This window comes from Polyodon spathula, chromosome 5 (assembly GCF_017654505.1).
Source record: "Polyodon spathula isolate WHYD16114869_AA chromosome 5, ASM1765450v1, whole genome shotgun sequence".
Lineage (NCBI taxonomy): Eukaryota > Metazoa > Chordata > Actinopteri > Acipenseriformes > Polyodontidae > Polyodon > Polyodon spathula.
The window spans coordinates 13,983,211-14,002,266 of NC_054538.1; positions in this window are offsets into that span (position 1 = coordinate 13,983,211).

Below are 19,056 nucleotides of genomic sequence, written 5' to 3' on the forward strand. Positions count from 1 at the left end.
TCTGTTAGTGCAGTAGCTTCAAGTTCTAGAATTTTGTTTCTGATACTTCTAGCATTTAGATAAATACATTTAATGGTTGTCTTACCTGAGTTGTTGTTCTTGTTTTGATGCGGTCTCCCTTCTGTTTTTTTGTTGATTTCTCCCCCCTTCCTTTCTAGTTTAAATGCTTCTGAACCTGCTCGAGGATCTTTTCTCCAAGTAGACTGGTTCCCTTGTTATTTAAGTGCAGTCCATCCCGTCTATACAGATAGTCCTCGTTGTAGAATGTGGTCCAATGATCAAGATAGGTGAAGCCTTCCCGTGTGCACCACATCTTCAGCCATGCGTTTTGATTAATTATTTCCAGCTGTCCATATGGTCCTTTGCAAGGTGCCGGTAGTATACCAGAAAATACCACAGTTTTGGTTTTCTCTTTTAATTTCCTTCCTAGCTCTCTGAATTTGTTTTGCAGGGATTTTGGTCTGTCTCTTCCAATGTTGTTTGTACCGATGTGGACGACTACTACCGGGTCGTCTCCTGTTCGTTCTAGGATCCTGTCCACGTTCTCAGTGATGTGCTTGACCAAGGCTCCCGGAAGGCAGCACACCGTTGTAGTAAGGGGGTCCAAACTGCGAATTGAACTTGCTGTGTTTCTCAATATGGAGTCCCCAACAATCATGACCTCCCTTCTTTTTGCTGTCTGGTCACCACAGTCAATGGGGTCCTGGATGTTGTTCCTTTCATTCTCTTGTTGTTGGTTCTGCTCATCAAAATTCTGAAGTGACTCAAATTTGTTGGTTGTTTTGATTTCTGGTGGTTGTGTTTGACGAAGTTTCTTTTTTTCCCTGCTTCTGCCTACCTGAACCCAGCTGTTCTGACGTTCTATCTCCCTGGTGGCTTTCATTCTGTTAGGGGTGATGTAGACTTCCATGAATTGTGGGTGTGCCAGTTCCTCAAGATCCTGTTGCTGTCTCACTTCTTCTAGCTCCATTTCTAGCATACTTACTAGTTTATGCAAATCCTGGATCACACGGCACTTTATGCACACTTGGTTTAGCTCCGCTGGGTTTTCTCGGATTTCCCACATCAAGCAGGTGTCACAGATTACTGGCTTGAAGACCATATTGAGGGTTTTTTTTTTTTTGAAGTTTATTTTCTTCTGCAGCCATCAACCTGCTTTCAAACTGCTTCTAAACTGCTCTGTACTTTTCCACGCCTGTACTTCTCCCACTCGCTGTCGCTGGGAAGACTGCCTTGTTTAACTGCGTTGTTCTGCTGTGCTGTTGGTTCCTCTCCTCGCCTGTGTCTCAGAACGGCGCTGAATTTGAATCAGCTGCTCCAGTTTTAGCTTGTTTGTTATCAGAAAAACACATGCGGCTGTTTGACTTTGAGCTGCTGCTATGTTTCCCCAATGTCCTCTGTTTTCTGATTAAAGCAATTCAAGATGCAATTTCTCCTTACTGCTTCTAAACTGCTCTGTACTTTTCCACGCCTGTACTTCTCCCACTCGCTGTCGCTTCCACTCCCTGTCGAGTGGAAGCGACAGCGAGTGAAGCGAAGTTAAAGGAGAACACTGAAAAAGTCTGTTGGGTATTCAATTCATTTATTTATTTTAAATTGCAATATCAGTTGGAGTCATAGACATTTCTGTCATTTTAACAATTGTCTTCTATGTCTTTTAAATGGGATGTTCTAAAATCATAGTGTTCTCCAGAAGTCAGGCAACACATATCTGACTCTGTCTCTGAAACATCCTCAATCTGTTGTCAAATGACACTGATTTCATCACACATTTCCCCACAGTGCATCATCCTCCTTCTTTTTTTCAAAGTTAATATGTGATTGTGGACTGTCACCGAACTTCCTGGGTTCATTGCATACTTTACCTGCAATAGATCCCACGTCTCGTGAAGAAAAAAAAACAGGGCGGGGTTAATTTGTCTGTGGAACTTGTTCTTTCCATATATATATATATATATATATATATATATATATATATATATATATATATATATATATATCTATAACTCTACGAAAAGACTACTTTGAGTTAACTATATAACTATGCCTAATGGGAGTCCAAGAGCCGATACATAATTCATTTTTGATTTCCCTAATCTAGACCTGAGCTCCTTCTGTTTGGTTTGCCAGCTTCACCTACAAAACATCAATGATTGTTTTTCATTTTTCCCCCCTTTTACTTTCGAACAATTTCTGTATTTATTATTTATTAAGAATCTCTAGTCAGTGCTATGTTTGACAGTTACAGCAGCTCAAATGAAAGCAGAATGTGTAAGAGCTGAGGGGAAACTGAAGCCTCCCGCTGCGGACTTACAGACAGAACTAAGTCAGCACACATTACAACTCAAAGCAAACATCAGACAGAATGAGCCACTTTGATCTAAGACCTCCACAGGAAGCTTGGATCTTAAGAAAATTGTCAAAATGTAAATGGAATTTACTACAGATATGTGTCCTAGGGCACTTAGGCTGGCAACATATAGCTAAATATGTTGAAAAAAAAACACTTTCTTTTTTCCTTATTATTTTTCCCTTTCATAACTGTTCCTAGATAAAATTCAGTCTTGAACAGTTGACACATAGCCTCATTAATAAGAACTCAGTTGAGATGATGTCTACTCATACAGGATGTAGTAACCTGGTCTCTGCAGAGTCTGCTTATATTTTAATGAATGATATTTTAATGCACGATGTGAATACCACAATGAAAACCTTGAACGTGAAAATTCCTTATTCAGTAGTGCTAAAGGGATCTTACCTCACATGTTTGATTTTCCTATTAACATTAGCCAAATCACCTTTCTTTCATTTCGAAATATCTTTTCTTTTTTCATTAAAAATCTTATTTTTCTCTGATGCAATGTTTTTTTAAAGGCTGCATTAGGTCTAACTATTTAGTATTTTTCATCATCCTTTATAGCTGTATCTTCCCATCTTTTTTTTTCTAAACTGAAATCTTCTGACACATGCCTTCACAGTTGTTGGGTTGTAGGGTTGCCAGCTGAAAAAAAAATAAACATACAAGACAAATACAGCTGCTTTTTAGGTGCAACACATTGTGAAGGGGTATGTAAGTTCAATTTCCAGCAGAGTGCAAGTCCAAGAGATGGTACATTTCCAGATGGAGACTGTCAGGTGAAGATAGGTAGAAGCAAAGCATACACTTTCATACATGATTGACTTCTGATGTGCTGACAGTGGCTATTTGGGAAATCACGCTCTTGATAGTCCCACCTCTTGTTCTCACCAGGGAGTGAAGCTGTAGCCCTTTAAATGAGTGCTCTTGTAAGGAAGAATAAGCAAACATAGATATACAAAGCTACTCTGAAGACTAAAAATGAAAATAACGGCATATGAAGTGATCTAAATGCACGGAGGACTCAAGAAACCCTGGGACGTTAATTTACTGTTTAAGAATGTAGAAACTCGTCTGAAATCCTATATCTATTTATCTACAGTAGCTAAGTAAAACTATACATTTCTAGGCATAGTGGAAATGTATTTCAATAAAAAAAAAAAAACATACTGTGAATATATTACATGAACATTTCCTCTTTCTTTCTTTCTTTCTTTCTTTCTTTCTTTCTTTCTTTCTTTCTTTCTTTCTTTCTTTCTTTCTTATTAATTATATTTTATCAGATCATTGTAATTGATCATCTTTGAAGACAATTAGAGATGTCCTTGCTTGAGCAGTAATCTGGTACAATGCTCCTCAAAGCTATAGGACCATAAATATGATAAGAACAGTAAGGTATGAAATGATAAGATTTCATTGGACTCGGGAGATGGTAAAACTGGTCAGATCTTTAAATATTAACACAAAATGTTACATTGTAATTTAAACCCACCTGCTTTCCTGTTGTTTTTTTTTGTTTTGTTTTGGTTTTTTTTGTTATCCAACAACAGAATGCACAACACTCATTGTATAAACGTAAAATATATTTGTGATTTATGTATTTTTTCCTGTGTACATATTTTCTCTTTTCCTATAACAAGAATTTAGTTACTTCTTTATAAAGAAAAAAAGTGTTTGATAGACCTCTTGTATGTTGCCATGACTTGCAAGAATTTCACAGAAAAAAAATGACATCTTCACTTTACATTTTAGTGTTTTTAAAAATTGAATTAATTAATTAAATAACTATCATTGGATACTCATGAAGAATGGATATTTAAAAATATAGCAAGAGATCAACTACCCTCTCAATGCAATACTGAATCATTATTCTCACAGTAAAATAGTGATTCATTTGCTAGAATAGGATTTTTTTATTTGTTTTTTTGGCACCATGAGGTTTAAATTAAAATAAAAGGTTCTCACAAAGACATGGTTTTAAAAGAGGTATTTAAACCCCTATTAATTTAAAGTCATTAACCTTTCCTTTTAAGATAAGAATTGCTAAAAATGCCAGGGGTTATGATATTTTTTTCTGAAACAGTTTCAAGCAGGAGAAGATAAGGGAACTGGCTCAGACATCCAAACTATGCAGAAGAAGACTCTGTATGAAAGATGTAATAAAAAAGGAGATGAAAAACAGACTCAAATAATTAAACAAAAAAAAATTTGTTCTGTAAGCATCCAATTTAACCATTTGGGGGGCAGATTGCCATTGGTAACAAAATGTGAGGATAACACACATTGCTGTATAGGATATCTACTGTTATTGAACAAAATGTGCTTGTTTCTAAAGACTGGTGAAATGTTGGACAATACCATGCTGCTGAAAAAACAGTCCCTGAAGACTGTTTGATTGTAACATATATTTTGTACTTTTTTATAAATTTGCCATAAACATTACATTGAACATTGCCATTTATAGTAATATTTTCGAGATGAAATGACATTTGTGAATTGAAAGCAGACTGATTTCCCACATCTGAGGGAGGGTTCATGGAATAGCCAAACACTGCACTGGCACTCGAGGGAGGGGGTTCTGGGTGTTTTTTGTTTTGTTTTGTTTTATTTTTTTTTGTAGGAAATGATCCTACTCAGGCTCTGCAGTCTTCAAGAGAAGCTGACCAATAATTTCTGAGGCTGTTTTCACACTGATGCCGGTAACCGGCATAATTTCCTAAGATTGTAAACCAGCATTAGACGATATGTGGACTAAATGACTTCCATGTCAGTTTGTGCAGTGCTGCAGTCCGTGGTGAGCACAATACAATATATACAATATATATATATATATATATATATATATATATATATATATATCATATATAGTATATATATATATATATATATTTTTTGCATGCAAAAAAATATATAACTTGTCAAATACTAAGCAATTTTTTCATTTCCAAAAAAGACACTCCTTGCCACTCCTTCCATCCACCTGCCTGATATGGTGTTTAAACAACCAGCCGTTTCTGAGTTATTTTAGTGCAAAAGAAACCTGACTAATTTGTCAAAATGAATTTTATGTCAATTCTCCAACTTAAAAACTACCGCAAAGGATTTTAATGAAACTTGGACAAAAAAAATTCTCAGTCTCTCAGACACGGTGCATATGAAATGCCGTCTTGTTCCATTTTAAAACAGTTGAGAAAATATCCCTCAAAATAGGAATTAAACAAAGCTCTGCCAGCTGCTCTGACCTATAATTCAGAGTAACCTTAATCTAGCACAAATGACATGCAATGTTTTTGGTTTCAAATGTGGACCTCACATGTCAGTGCTCATTAAAAGTGTATGAACTTTACTTAAAGAGTGTAACAAGTGTTAAATGTAAAAAGTACTAATGTAGCCCGACTACGCCAGAGTGGAAACCCACTCACTAAGTAGGGGGGCAATTACCCACCTGCACAGGGTATTTATTTGGCACTGGAAGTGGCGCGTGACAAAAAAAAGACAGTGAGAATAAGCAAACAGTTCGTTTAAAAAAGGTTTATTTGGGGCAGTTCCATAAATACACAAAGCAACTAACATAACAGTAAAATTTTATAGTCTAAAATCGGGAGCTTTGCATATTAAAATAAAATAAAACAAAATCAAAACACAAAAGATTAAATATACAAAGCACTATCATAAAAGCCACACAATAAAAAGTTTGTAGCTTTGCATATAAAAATAAAAACACAAAATAAAAGCCAGCACTTAATTACAGGAATGATTACACTGATGCGAGCTCTCTACCATGTTGAGGATTTAGCACAGCGCGATGAAGTTTAAAACAAAGTCCAATCTCGGATACAAGCAGTTTCCACAAGAAGGAGATGTAAGGGAGGACCAGAATGCTGGTGAAGCCTAGAAATCCTGGTACTTTAGTTTGTTTCCTTAAAATCAAGAGACCAACAGCAGCAGCATCAGTATCTGTGTATTGCTCCTGCTGTATTTACGAGTCTGGTTTTTAAAGCCATCACAGATAATCAACAGGGGTACATCATTAGCCAGCAGCTGGTTAATAATCAGGGGAAACTACTCAAAATACTACACATGAATAATCAAAGCAAAACAAAACAGCGCAACAAAGCAAACATGAATAAAATTAATAAACGTGTCCTCTACATAATAGAATAAATCAAAACATGCAAGTGCTCAAAAGAAAATTTGATTAAATGAATAAATGTGCAATTAATAATAATAAGGAAAACAACTATTACTAATAAAGTGCAGCTTTACAAGCGTGGAACATTTCTTTGCATGTGCATGTTTGAATTTAGTGTGATTCTATGTACATAGCATCCATGTTACATGTATGCAGGTTAGCTGGCGGTGTGTGTAATTTGTTGAAATAGATGGTAAATGGTGGGGCCTGATGTGTCAGCTGGCAAATGGGAATGGGTGGGAAAATTTTTGTTTGTTATTGTTGGTTTGGAGTTTTGACATATCAGCTCCTTGATCTGATGATTTATCCAGACACCAGACATTCTGTTAAACTAACATTCCTTCTTGTTACAAAAAGTCAGAAAAATATTATTAATATAGCAGATTCCAGTTAGTTATTATTATTATTATTATTATTATTATTATTATTATTATTATTATTATTATTATTTTGTTTTGTTTTTACCAAACCATAATACAGTATTCCTAAGTTGAAGTTGCTGAATGTGGTTTTTGAATTTGTTTACTCACTGACAATCTTTTTACCAGCAGACTAGTAATACAGTCAGTGCAATGACACAGATGCTGGGCGCAGCCGCTGCAGCATGTAACGTATTAACAGGCTCTCCCATGGCTACTTGAAAAATGGTAAATGTTTTGGAACATACTGTAAAGTTGGCACCTGCAAAAAAAAAAAAAAATTAAAAAAAATAAGAAGATTATTCTCAATGTAATTTTTGGTTCACCAAAAATAAGGACTAAAGAATATATTTAAACTTTATGATGGGGGTCTTTATTTGGGGTATTAGGCAATAATGCAATACCAGATTTCCTTGAGCCATTAGTCAAAGCAGTAAAATAAACAACATTCTCTATACTACTACAAAAAAAGACAACGCTTTGTCTCTTTCCATGGACAGGGTGTAAACAATCACAAAATGAGTGGTTATGATTTTTGTTACTCACAAAAACATAAGGCTGCCTCTAGTGTTTTCATGTCTGTCTGGGTATGAGGTGAGAACCAATGTACTAATGAGATCCTCAAGGAACTATGTGCTCTACAATATATTCTAGAATAGTAACAGTGTAGCTTTGCAATTAACAATATGCATTTGGAACATTACATTGTTATGGTTGCTTATCAATTCAGGTGCCAGGTAGACAATATTAAGCTTACCGAAAATATAAATAATTTATACAGCCCGCCACCAGGACCTAAGTGCCAGTCTAAAAGATCGACGTGGCAATGTAGCAAGTCAACCTCTGTCAAGAATTTCTTAGCATAGACACTTTTGTTATTTTCCAAGACTCAGATGTAAAGAGATATAGTAGAACAAGTTATCAGAGGACACTCTTTAGATGTGTCAATAAAAAATAAAAACATAAATATAAATAAATAAGCAACAAATAATGAAATGAAATCAATTACAACACAAAGAAAATAAATTATGACAATTCACACTGTAACCAACTTTTTGTTAAGGGATTACTAGCTAGTTACTAACTAAGTAATATATATATATATATATATATATATATATATATATATATATATATATATATATATATATATATATATATGCGTGTCTGTGTGTTACCACGTGTACGTGTCTGCTTTACCATATTCATTACTATATTGTAGAGTTTTTGTCAGGTTTATGAAGCAGGACTCAGGGAGACAGTGTGGAATCCTCGATCTTGAAAGTTTATTGTTATTAAACAGAGAATTCCTATCAGGGGCCGGAATTCACGTCCCCAAAACAACAAACCCTTCTATTTTATATTTCTCACTTTCGCTCAAGTCGCTTCTCATTGTCACTCTGTCACTCTCTCTCACTCCCCCGTCACACATGCACCCCCTTATATATCCTCTCCTCATTTCCCACCGCTGACCAGCTCAACCAATCAACTCATGGTCTGCAGTCCCCCTCTTCTAGCTGCTAACTAATGGCATGACCCGTTCCCCTTACAATACACGTAAAATAAAAGATAGACAAGACAAACGGGACATACATCAAGTCCTGAAAAGATACATTAGGCCGGGTAGTTACACTATTTATTATGCAAAACCATGCTTTGCTTATTGTATAATTCTTGCTTATGTTTTGGTTTAGTGAAATTTGCATTACGTGTTTAATACAAGACTAACATTGTTTGGATTATACATATTTCAACATCAGTGGAGTTGTCTGAGGCTAAATATAGAGCATATTTGAAAAACATATATCAGTGTAGTAGGGGGAGATCTGTGCGGACTCTGCTGGCGTGTTCACAGCGCTGCATGAATAGGACACCTGTTGGTCATGGCAGTGACACAGGGAGGTGGGAAAGGGGGTGTGTGTACTTTCCCTCTCTCTTAATGGCTGGGAGGCGGGTCTTCTGGAGATTGTTAGCCCTATAAGATAATGCTCTACTGTTTCCTCAGGTCTGCCCTTTTAGACGCGTTGAATGTGCGGAAGTGATGGTCGGGATCGAGAACCAACGGGGCGGAAGAAGCCACTTAACAGCTAGACAGTGACAGCGGGGAACCCTTGGGCAGACCCCGGAATATTGTGTAGAGCAGGCTAGTGAGCCGGTAGCATAGGTCGGTGATCCAGGTTGTACGGGTAGCGGCTACCGGGATATCGCTGCCAAGTGCATCACCTTTTATTTGTAGTTTTATAATTGTTTTATTTTCCCTTTTCCTTTTGTCTTCTATTTTTGAATCATTGTTTGGAGCACCTGCGAGTGCGCCTGCACCCTGAACTGTTTACTGTTGCTTGGTATTCCCGTGGTTCTGTTTACCATAGTTGGTAAGCAGACCACAGACCACAGCGCCCTCTGCAGGCTAAAGAAAAAAAAAACACACTGTGTCAGTGAATTACCCACCACCCTTCCACAATCATTAAAAAAGTAGGGCTAATAGGGTGGGCAAACAGGACTTAATCAGGTTCAACCTGAGGAAAAGTGTGTGTGAATTGTAAATGCAGCAGTTTTGATGCAAGATTATCCCAGTAATCATAAATTGCAAAACAAATATATCTGTAATACAACTTTTTTGTCCACTACACGTCTGTCTTAAAATATTTAAGTATGTTTGAGTGGTTTTATATTTACAGAGCTCTAAAGTCACTACATATCGCAAAATACAATGAAACCTGTTATTAATCATAATAATTTCTAAAAATATTATTTAAAGCTCACAAAATATAATTCTTTGGATTGTATAATTCACCTGTATTACATTGGGCATAAAAACAAATCATACTTTTCTAAATGGATTTTATTGTATAACCGTTTATTTTTAAGACTTAGCTGCGATGCCATGTCTGTGGCGCAGTTAGTGTTGATTGCGTTTTATCTATGTTAGAAAATTCCACACCGACTTCACTATAGTACACGTACAAGCTGCTTTCAAATAAACTTAATACATTTGAATCTTTCTGAATCATATTACCATATGTTTAGAACAGTTTCATTTTGAAAGACCCTCGGAACATAACTTTCCATATCCCCTGCAGGGTTTCCCCCAAGATGAACCCCAGCAAGGTTCTATGATTCTTTCTTGCAGGAACAAATGTTAAGTTATTGCAATTAGGAAAGGTCCCTGTGTGTGGTTTGATTACTTGTACTTCATTGGGGTTTTTGAAGTGTTGTGGCTGTGTCAGGATGATTTTTGTAGATTTCTCAGAGCTGTCTCTAGCTAGCTGTGTTTATAGGGATATACACTATGTGATATGTATTTCAATAAATTGTCAAAAACAAATAGTTGTGTATGTTAAAAATATATTAAAAATGGTTTGTACTGCAAAAAAAGTAATACACTAATACATAGCCTGCTGTGCAGTTCTATGCTGTTTAATGGTTATTTAAAATATATTAATTTTGCAAACAGAAAATGAAATTTAATTCCAACTGAAAAAAAAATAAATACTTCAGGTATATTAATAAGAGAAAAATGTAATGAAACCCAGAACATTTTTCACATTTTTATTAAATGTTCTGAAATGCTATGATGCTTACAGCTAAAGAGGCATGGATGTTCCTTGTCATTGGCACACGGGGCAACATAATGAAACCACTGTCTTTTTTACGATTTGGCCATCTTGATTTGCATAGTCTAAATACAACTATCTGATCATTCTGGAATGACACGCAATTAACTTGCACATTAATTGAATTATTCTAAACTTCATATAACGCTTCATTAAAGATTCTCCTTAAATGAACGACATTGATTGTATCTCTTCATACAGAAAGATGACTACAGGCTGAGCCTGAAGAAGCTTGTCCACAACTCTATCCAACAGCTGGGTCAGGATATACATGAACACAAGGCTTCCAGCGCTGGCCAAAGTAGAGTTTCTGAAGTAAGAAAATGTATTGGTCAATAACACATTGTTTGTTCTTGAACCTTGGGGTTTATTCCCTAAAGCAGTTAAATATTAATTCTGTTTTAGCACCAATGTCTTTTTTTCAAAGGAATCCCAGGTTAAAAGCCTTGGGGTGCAATTAGACGTGTTCATTGTTAATCAGTAATCCCTCCAGGGTTATCAATAACAGTTGTCAGAACAATAATATTGGGTATGCCTCTCAGCGCAGAGTGCAGTAGCCTAGAGCTGTAGAGCAGACAATTTTTGAGCTGCAAGCAGGCATGCGCCCAAGCCAATCAGGATATCCTGAATAGCTCAGCACTGGGTGAGCCTTCCTGCTCAATTGGTTACCTAGTAACGGGTCTCCCGTTGAGAGTCCCAACTGCTTCCATAAAGGCACACATCCACACAAGAACCAGCGACAGAGTCCTCCCTGAGACATTTAATTTTTTTAACTGTTTCTGTCCTCACACCATCCTCTCAGTGGTTTAATCTTTTTACTATGTATTATGTGCAATAAATCTGTTATCTTAAAATCTAATCTCCCTGGCCTTTTTCAGAAATCATCATAACATTTCGAAAGCCCCTTTGTGGCACCATTGTAGTGAAATTGTTTAATCTTTTGCAAGGTGAAAGGTCAGCAAATGAATTTTTTCAAATCAATCAACTTGACGGCAATAGAGAAAACTGTAATAGATAAAATGAGAGGGAAAGGGTGCTGTCTTTTTCTCATAGGCCAACAGCATTCAAGAGAGTCACTCATCCACTTTTCTTTCAGTGTCTCTCATTTCACATTTAATATGGACACCCAATTAATACTTCAGCTTCTTGCACAACCTAATTTAAGGTAAATTATGGCCATTTCTCCCCTTCAAAATGAAAGAGATCATGATACATCATAGCATTGTTTGAATTAACACTAATTGATTCAAGTTACCCAGGCAGTGATGGGGCGCTTATACAATCTAGGCCTTATTGGGTCCTGGAAGGGATGGAGTGAATATTAGATTCCTGGGTCCGTTGCCACGGTGATGAGAGTCATCTGACTTCTTTTTAAGACGATTGTAAGGTTATATTGCCAGCCCCACTTGGGTCTTCAGTAAACTGAACTGATGTCCAAACATCGTTACATGGTGCTTTGATATTAAAGGAGGGGAACAGTACCTTATTGCAAGCAACATGGATTTGTCATTGTACCTTCATTATCCAATTTGCAACTGCTAATGTTACTGTGGCCTGCAGGCAAGAAGAGCTACAACTACATTTCAACAACAACAAAAAACAATAAAAAATACCCTTATTACTCAAGTTGCCTGCAGAGACACCTGCAAACTTGTGAATAAAGGTCCTTCTTTTGCATACGGAAGTGAAAAGTGACTACTTACTCAAAGCACATGCTGTATTCAGTAATAACTTCTATGTCTTTTTATACCAGAGTAACACTTTTCTTATTTTGTATTCAGAAAATTAGAAATTACTTATTTTTAGATTTTTGTTTTGTTTGTTTATCATCAAAGGAATGATTATTTGTCTTTTAAGATAATCAATAGCGTATAACGTATTGTCAGAGAGAATAATATCAAGCTTTGGGATTTGTGAGTAAATAGTTTATTGCAGTGATTAGTTAAATCTATGAGGGACAAAAAAGGCAAATACACTATTTTCTGGGGTTGCTTTGGACTATGTCACTAGGGAACAAACATTGGAGGTTTTGAATTGTGTGTGGAGTATGCTAAAGAAAACTCTAATGCTATTCAAATCTAGCAGAGCAGAGTGTCTGACAAATTCAGTTTGGCTGAGCAGTGTGTTTGCAGTACTGATCATCCACCCGCTCTACAGTAGGGAAGTAAGGCCTCTCGATACTGTTTATTTTGCTTTGGACCTAATAAATAAATAATTATATAAGTTCTTGGGACTGGGCCAGGAGAAATGTCAGCAGTCTCTTTATTTCTTGTAAAGTCTTTTTTTCCCTCCAGAGAACTCTTGGAAAACGTCATCAACCCATACATTTGCTTGAGAATGGAATTTGTAACCTTTCTTTGACTATTATGATTCAAGATCATTTTTTATTTTGTTAATATGCAAGGCTGAATTTGTTCGTGCAGAATCATAATTACTTAACCAGCTTGACTGAGATTAAAATGCCAAACAGGTTATTAAAATAAACGAAAAGCAAAACTAAGCTAAGCATGGATACTAATTTGACTGAAATTCCTTGTTCAGGGTTTAAGTGCTTGGGGTGGCAAGTAACCTGTCCATGAATTGCAATAACATAAATTTATTTTCTGATTTTTTTTTTTTTTTCTTGCAATATTTGAAAGCTGTAAATAGTAAATTCACAACCAAATAGTCAAAGCCAAAAAAGTTGAAATTTGTAATGTCTCCATAGTATTTTTTAAAATAATCTCTAATAGGTAAATGTTATACAGTGGTAATACATTTTACTTCAGCTAGCTTAGGACACAATGGTCACCATACTGTGCAATGGTCAAGGAAAAAGCATATTGAAAAAGTAAGTTCACCAATTCTCTGAAGCACTCCAGCAAACATGAATGAGTCTATTGAAAATATAGGGAACCACAGAGCAAGGCAACTCAATGCACAGAAACAGAAAACTATCTTCTACAGCAAACCTTTTAAGCTGTCATTTTCTGAGTGAATAAATATGAATATAAAAAAAACAATTCTCCTACCAACCCAACTTTAGAAATCTGAACCAGATTACAGCAAACCAACAGTTTAAGGATGGCCTGATAAAGATGCATATACCATATATGTACTGTATATACCCTGAATGTATGTTACATACCCACTGTTGTAGATTCCAGGTGGTGGGATAGATTCTGTTATTGCCACTGGAATTGACCTCAATTCCCAAGGCTTTCTCTACATGGCAGGTAGCGGGTTAAATTGTTCCCTGTCAAAACATGTGGAAATGTGGCTGGGGCTGACAAGTAATAAATTATTATATGATTAATTAGGCTCTGGCCATGGGTGTATAAATAGGGTGATCATGGGTGTTAGAATGGCTAAGGTAAATGCTGATAGAGGTGAAGGTGTGTTTTGTGTTCCATGCTGTCTCATCCTGTATTATCGTGAGTGTTTTGTATAACCTTTTGTTTTGGCCCTTGTGCCATTTGTTTTGTTAATGCGTTTGGGTCATGTCTGTTTGTGGATTAAAGTGTGCATTAGCCTGTTTAAACCTGCAGCTTCCTTGTCTCAGAGTCTCGTTACAGGTCAATAGAGCTTTCCAGTGATGCTACCTGTCACATGTGGTGTTAGTGGTGGGATATCACCCATACAGACTCAAAACAGGAACTGCTACGTTGAAAAAAAAAGAGAAAGAAAGAAAGGGAAAAATGAAGAAGGAAAGCCTACGGGAGAGGAAATATAATTAAATAGAAGATGTCTGTTATAATTTAAACCACTCCCCCAACTGTATGTACACTAGGCTTGAAAATTAAATCAAATTGATATGAAGTCTTTGAAAAGCGGAGCTGAACCAAGCTATGAATATAATATAATTTATGTATATGTGTGTTTTTGATGAAAATAAAAACAAATGATTGCTGTAATGCAAGGGTTAGACTCAACTTATGTCCACTGAAAAATATTAATAAATACAGTAATATGTCTGTTATATCAATTAATATGATAAGGAAATGTGGTACTTGGGCTACTTTCTTGAAAAAACTCTCCATGCACTAAAAAAACCCAGTTACTTATAAATAAGGATAGAGAACTGGTTGTAAAGGGAAGATAAATGTTCTATTTTAAGAAGATTATACAGCAAATGAGCCAAAAGATACGAAAACACTAAAAAGCACTTATTTACCAATAAGTGTACAATACGAAATGTAATCAAAATGTAGTTAGGATAGTTTGCAACACTATTAGGCACAGCAGCAGCAAAGCAAGTGCTTGAAAGAAAGGAACAAGGAAATAGGACGTTGCTATAAAAAAAGACACCAGCCCGGAGTCCATTTCTATCTTGTGAAAAAAGTATACCACAGTCAACCAATGGGATACTTTAAGAAATAATATTAGACTCTCATGGGAAACTGAGCCTTTGAAAGAATAATTGAAAGCAGTTAAAAAACTATTATAGTATTGCTGTTAAGCACAGTTGAAGTGATGAACAGTGGAATAGAAACGATACGTTCTAAAAATGTCTCCATAAAGTGACCCCCTGCCGAGTTATTATTAAAATATTATTATTATATATTGTTGTGTTCACTTGTATTTTAACCTGGACTACAGCAAACTATTCCCAAAATGCTGGCTTCCTTCTTTAGACAACTACCTTCTTGGTCTGCATCTGTAATTCTGACCACTTTGAAACAGAACCTATGTTGGCCTTTACAGTCATAATGTCATTACAATTTACCATAAAACACATTTATTCAGTTAGTAACACATTGAAAGAGAGAACTCCATATGAACTCACAGCTAAGAGCCTAATCAGATTACTTCCTTATGAAAACCCAAGCAGCAGTACTTGCATGATGACTGGCAAAAGGGGCAAACGAAAGGCCTGGCCACAGCTGACTTTCATAATAAAGCTGAGTGGATAAGTGACATGGTGTGTCAGGGTCGCACATAAAAATGCCCCAGGCCTACCAGGTCAGGAGGATGTGTTCACCAGGGCCTAGGACTTAATAAATTGTGAGTGACCGCTGAATAATATGCTGGAAACCTGGCTGACATAGAATATTTGGGTTGATTGTAAAAAAAAAAAAAATATATATATATATATATATATATGATTTTTTATATCTATATATATATTATAGTATATATATATATTATATATATATATATATATATATATATTTTGGCATCTTTCAAAGTTCCAAGATGCTATATATCATGCTATGGTATATAAAAATAAATTCAGCACTCAGAATTCAAAATGGGTAGAATAATTTATTCCTTAAACATATCTATTTATAAATGGCTAAAATCCAAAATGGCTAGAATGTAGCAGGATACCCATGAAACAAATTATACATAAATTCATAAAGAAAAAAATTAAAAACAGCAATACTTACATTATATTTCAATAAATACTAACCATGTATAACAATTAGACCACTCTTAAATATGAAGGACATTAAGAAAACAATAACTTGACAATAAGAAGGGTTATGGATAATTACATGAAATGCCTGGGGGAAAAAAATAAAAGTGCTAAATTCAAGGAATTGGAAAGTAAAAACAACTGTGTTTTTAATTACTGGTAAATAGAACTATGAACATGAATATGGTTGCCATATTTTCAAGCATCCTTTGACTCAAGAAGATATAAGCTAAACTATACACAAGATAATAATCTTTTCTGTTCAAGGGCAATTCTGATTTCATTTAACCTTCGATTTTATTTTTGACATTTCTTTATTTTTTGTATTTTTTATTTTGGTCTACCAAATTACATATGTTTAATTATATTTCCTTTTTTTAATGTTATATTACAGTATATTTTCTTACAGTGCTTATAGAGTAACTCTGCAAAAAATATATATTAATCAATATCAATAAATATGTATTTTATATAGTGCCTTTCATAATGGGCCACCATCACAAAGCACTTTACAAGATATTGATGAACAATGCATATACATTAAATACAGTGAAATACAGGACATAGTTCATTAAATACAAATGCATTAAATATAGGCATAATGCATAGCTAAGATGTGAATTCTAAACAATGTGGATGCATGTGTCAAGCAGAATCATATGATTAAGATGGAGTAAAACACCTGAAATAACAATTTCAACACCAGATGCTAGCCTTAGAGAGAATTAAAAGCAAAAGAGAACAAGTGGGTCTTGCTGATTTGAAGCGAGCGGCTGTGGGAGTTGCATGCACTGAAGCTGGGAGAGAGTTCCAGAGAGTCGGGGCCATGAAGCTAAGAGAGCGATCTCCGAGGGTGGGTATAACCAGCAGACCTGAGTCAGAGGACCTCAGCTTGCGTGCAGGGAAAATAATGGACATATGTACAACTGCAAATGTGTAAGTAAATTTAGATATGATGAAAGAAATATAACAAAGTCATAAATCTCATTGCCATTCCTGTAAATGCCACCACAAAAACTGTTCTAGATTTTGAACAAAAGTAAAAACAAATATACATACTGTATATTACATTACAAGGTACAATGTTTGTCTAATTGACTTAAAATTATTAGTTATATAAACCCTATATATTAAAACATATATGCAACATTAGTTTAAACACAGTAAAACTTAACAGACTGACATGCACACTGAGTAGAGAGTGACATTAGGACAGGATGGCACGGGAATACATTTCTCATTATGTTGACGGGAATGGATGGAAACGATAATTAAACTGGATGGAAAAATGGGACTAGGAATAAAGAGTTTTAAATCTCACGGAAACAGATTAGAGCGTAACTGAAGGCTACAGGAATGGGTGGGAGCAACACTGAAAGCTGTGGGAAGAGCAGTACAGCACCAAATTTTAGTTTGTCAGTCCATATATTTACCAAGACTGACATTACTGTATCAACGACACTCATTTTAATTGACACACCCCATTTAGTGATGTCACTGGCCCACCCATTCAATTCAACCCCAATGCATCTTGCTATCATTGATTACAACTAACATTTATAGTGAAACTGTAAAATACCTAAACTAATTTAAAATATGTTAACCTCAAATTCAACTGGGAACTGGATGAGAATGAAAAACATAAGAAAAATAGGGTAACCCAAAAAATAGCCTGCCTGAAAGGCATGTTATACAGCGAGAGGCTAAAAGAAATCAGCCTCTTCTCTTTTTCTTAAATATCACAGGACGTAATGGGACAGGACATTTTTTGACAAGACGAGATGGGATGGGAATGAAAAAAAATTATATGTATAGAACAGTACGAAATGGGAAAAATTCTGGTAGGACAGGGTGGGAACCACAATTACATTGAAACATTTTTCACTGGATGGGATGGGATGGGATGGGATAGGAACATTTATGATGGGACAGGATGGGACAGAACTCAAGTTTCATTCCTGTTTCACTCTTAATACTGAGTTCCATAGCACCACTTATATCCTGATTGGCTGAGATGATACTTAAGGTTTTATAATAAAAGCTGTGCTTGGGTTCAACGACAGTTATACAGTCAGCACAGTGTAGATATGCTACCTTTCAAATTTTTATTCTGTGTCGAATAAGAGACAACACACCAGGTACATAGGTTTTTAATTACCGTAGGTCAGAACCTGGGTTTTCCCGTTATCAGGGTAAAAACTTGGCAACGTGTAGTAAACAATGCAGCACAGTAAAGCAAGGAAGCATGGTAAAGCACACAGAGACTTAGTAGAGCGTTGCATGTTACCATAGCAAGTGTTTAATTAAAATGCCATGTCATCAAAAAAGAATATGCTGGTGATTCCAGAACTCATTTTATTTGTAATAGAGCCGTGGATAAAACAAAACCCTCACTGAGGCAATGTTCACTTGTGTAGATCTGATACTTTTATTCCATTGCTATTTTCTAAATTTGATATACATTCCAGAAATGCTTTTATGTTCAGGAAGCACAATAAAAGATGAACACTAAAACTTTAATATCACAAAACAGTGGGAATATGTCACATTCATATAACCTTTGTAGTTTTTCATCCTTTTTGAAATTCTTAATATTTCCAAAATGAAAGGTTAATGCACCTTTGATAAAAGAAAAAAATACCCAAAACAAAACAATAAAAGACACATGCTTTAAACATTGTATCCATGAAGGTCTTCTCCGTTATTCTTCTGTGCCATTATCTCATTTGCCATGTCTACTCAAGCCAGGATGTTAATTTTACTGGAGCCAGAATTCAAATTGAATGTGGTTCTGCCACGGAGCCACTTGGAGACGCAAATATAATGAGAGTTGAATGGGAAGTCGCGGACACAATAAATCTTTGCCATATGTGGCCATTTCCTGTGTCAGTTCCTTTCACATAACTAGTGAAGGCCTTTTTTTTAACATTCCATTGACCCCACACCATGACTCTGAAATCTTTCATGGTCACTGCTAGGCCTCAGGCTCTTTAATGCAGTTGCATAAATAAATGAAGTTGACAGAAAACATCATAACAATTACAAATAATGTGTGCTTATTGCAGATGTCCATATTG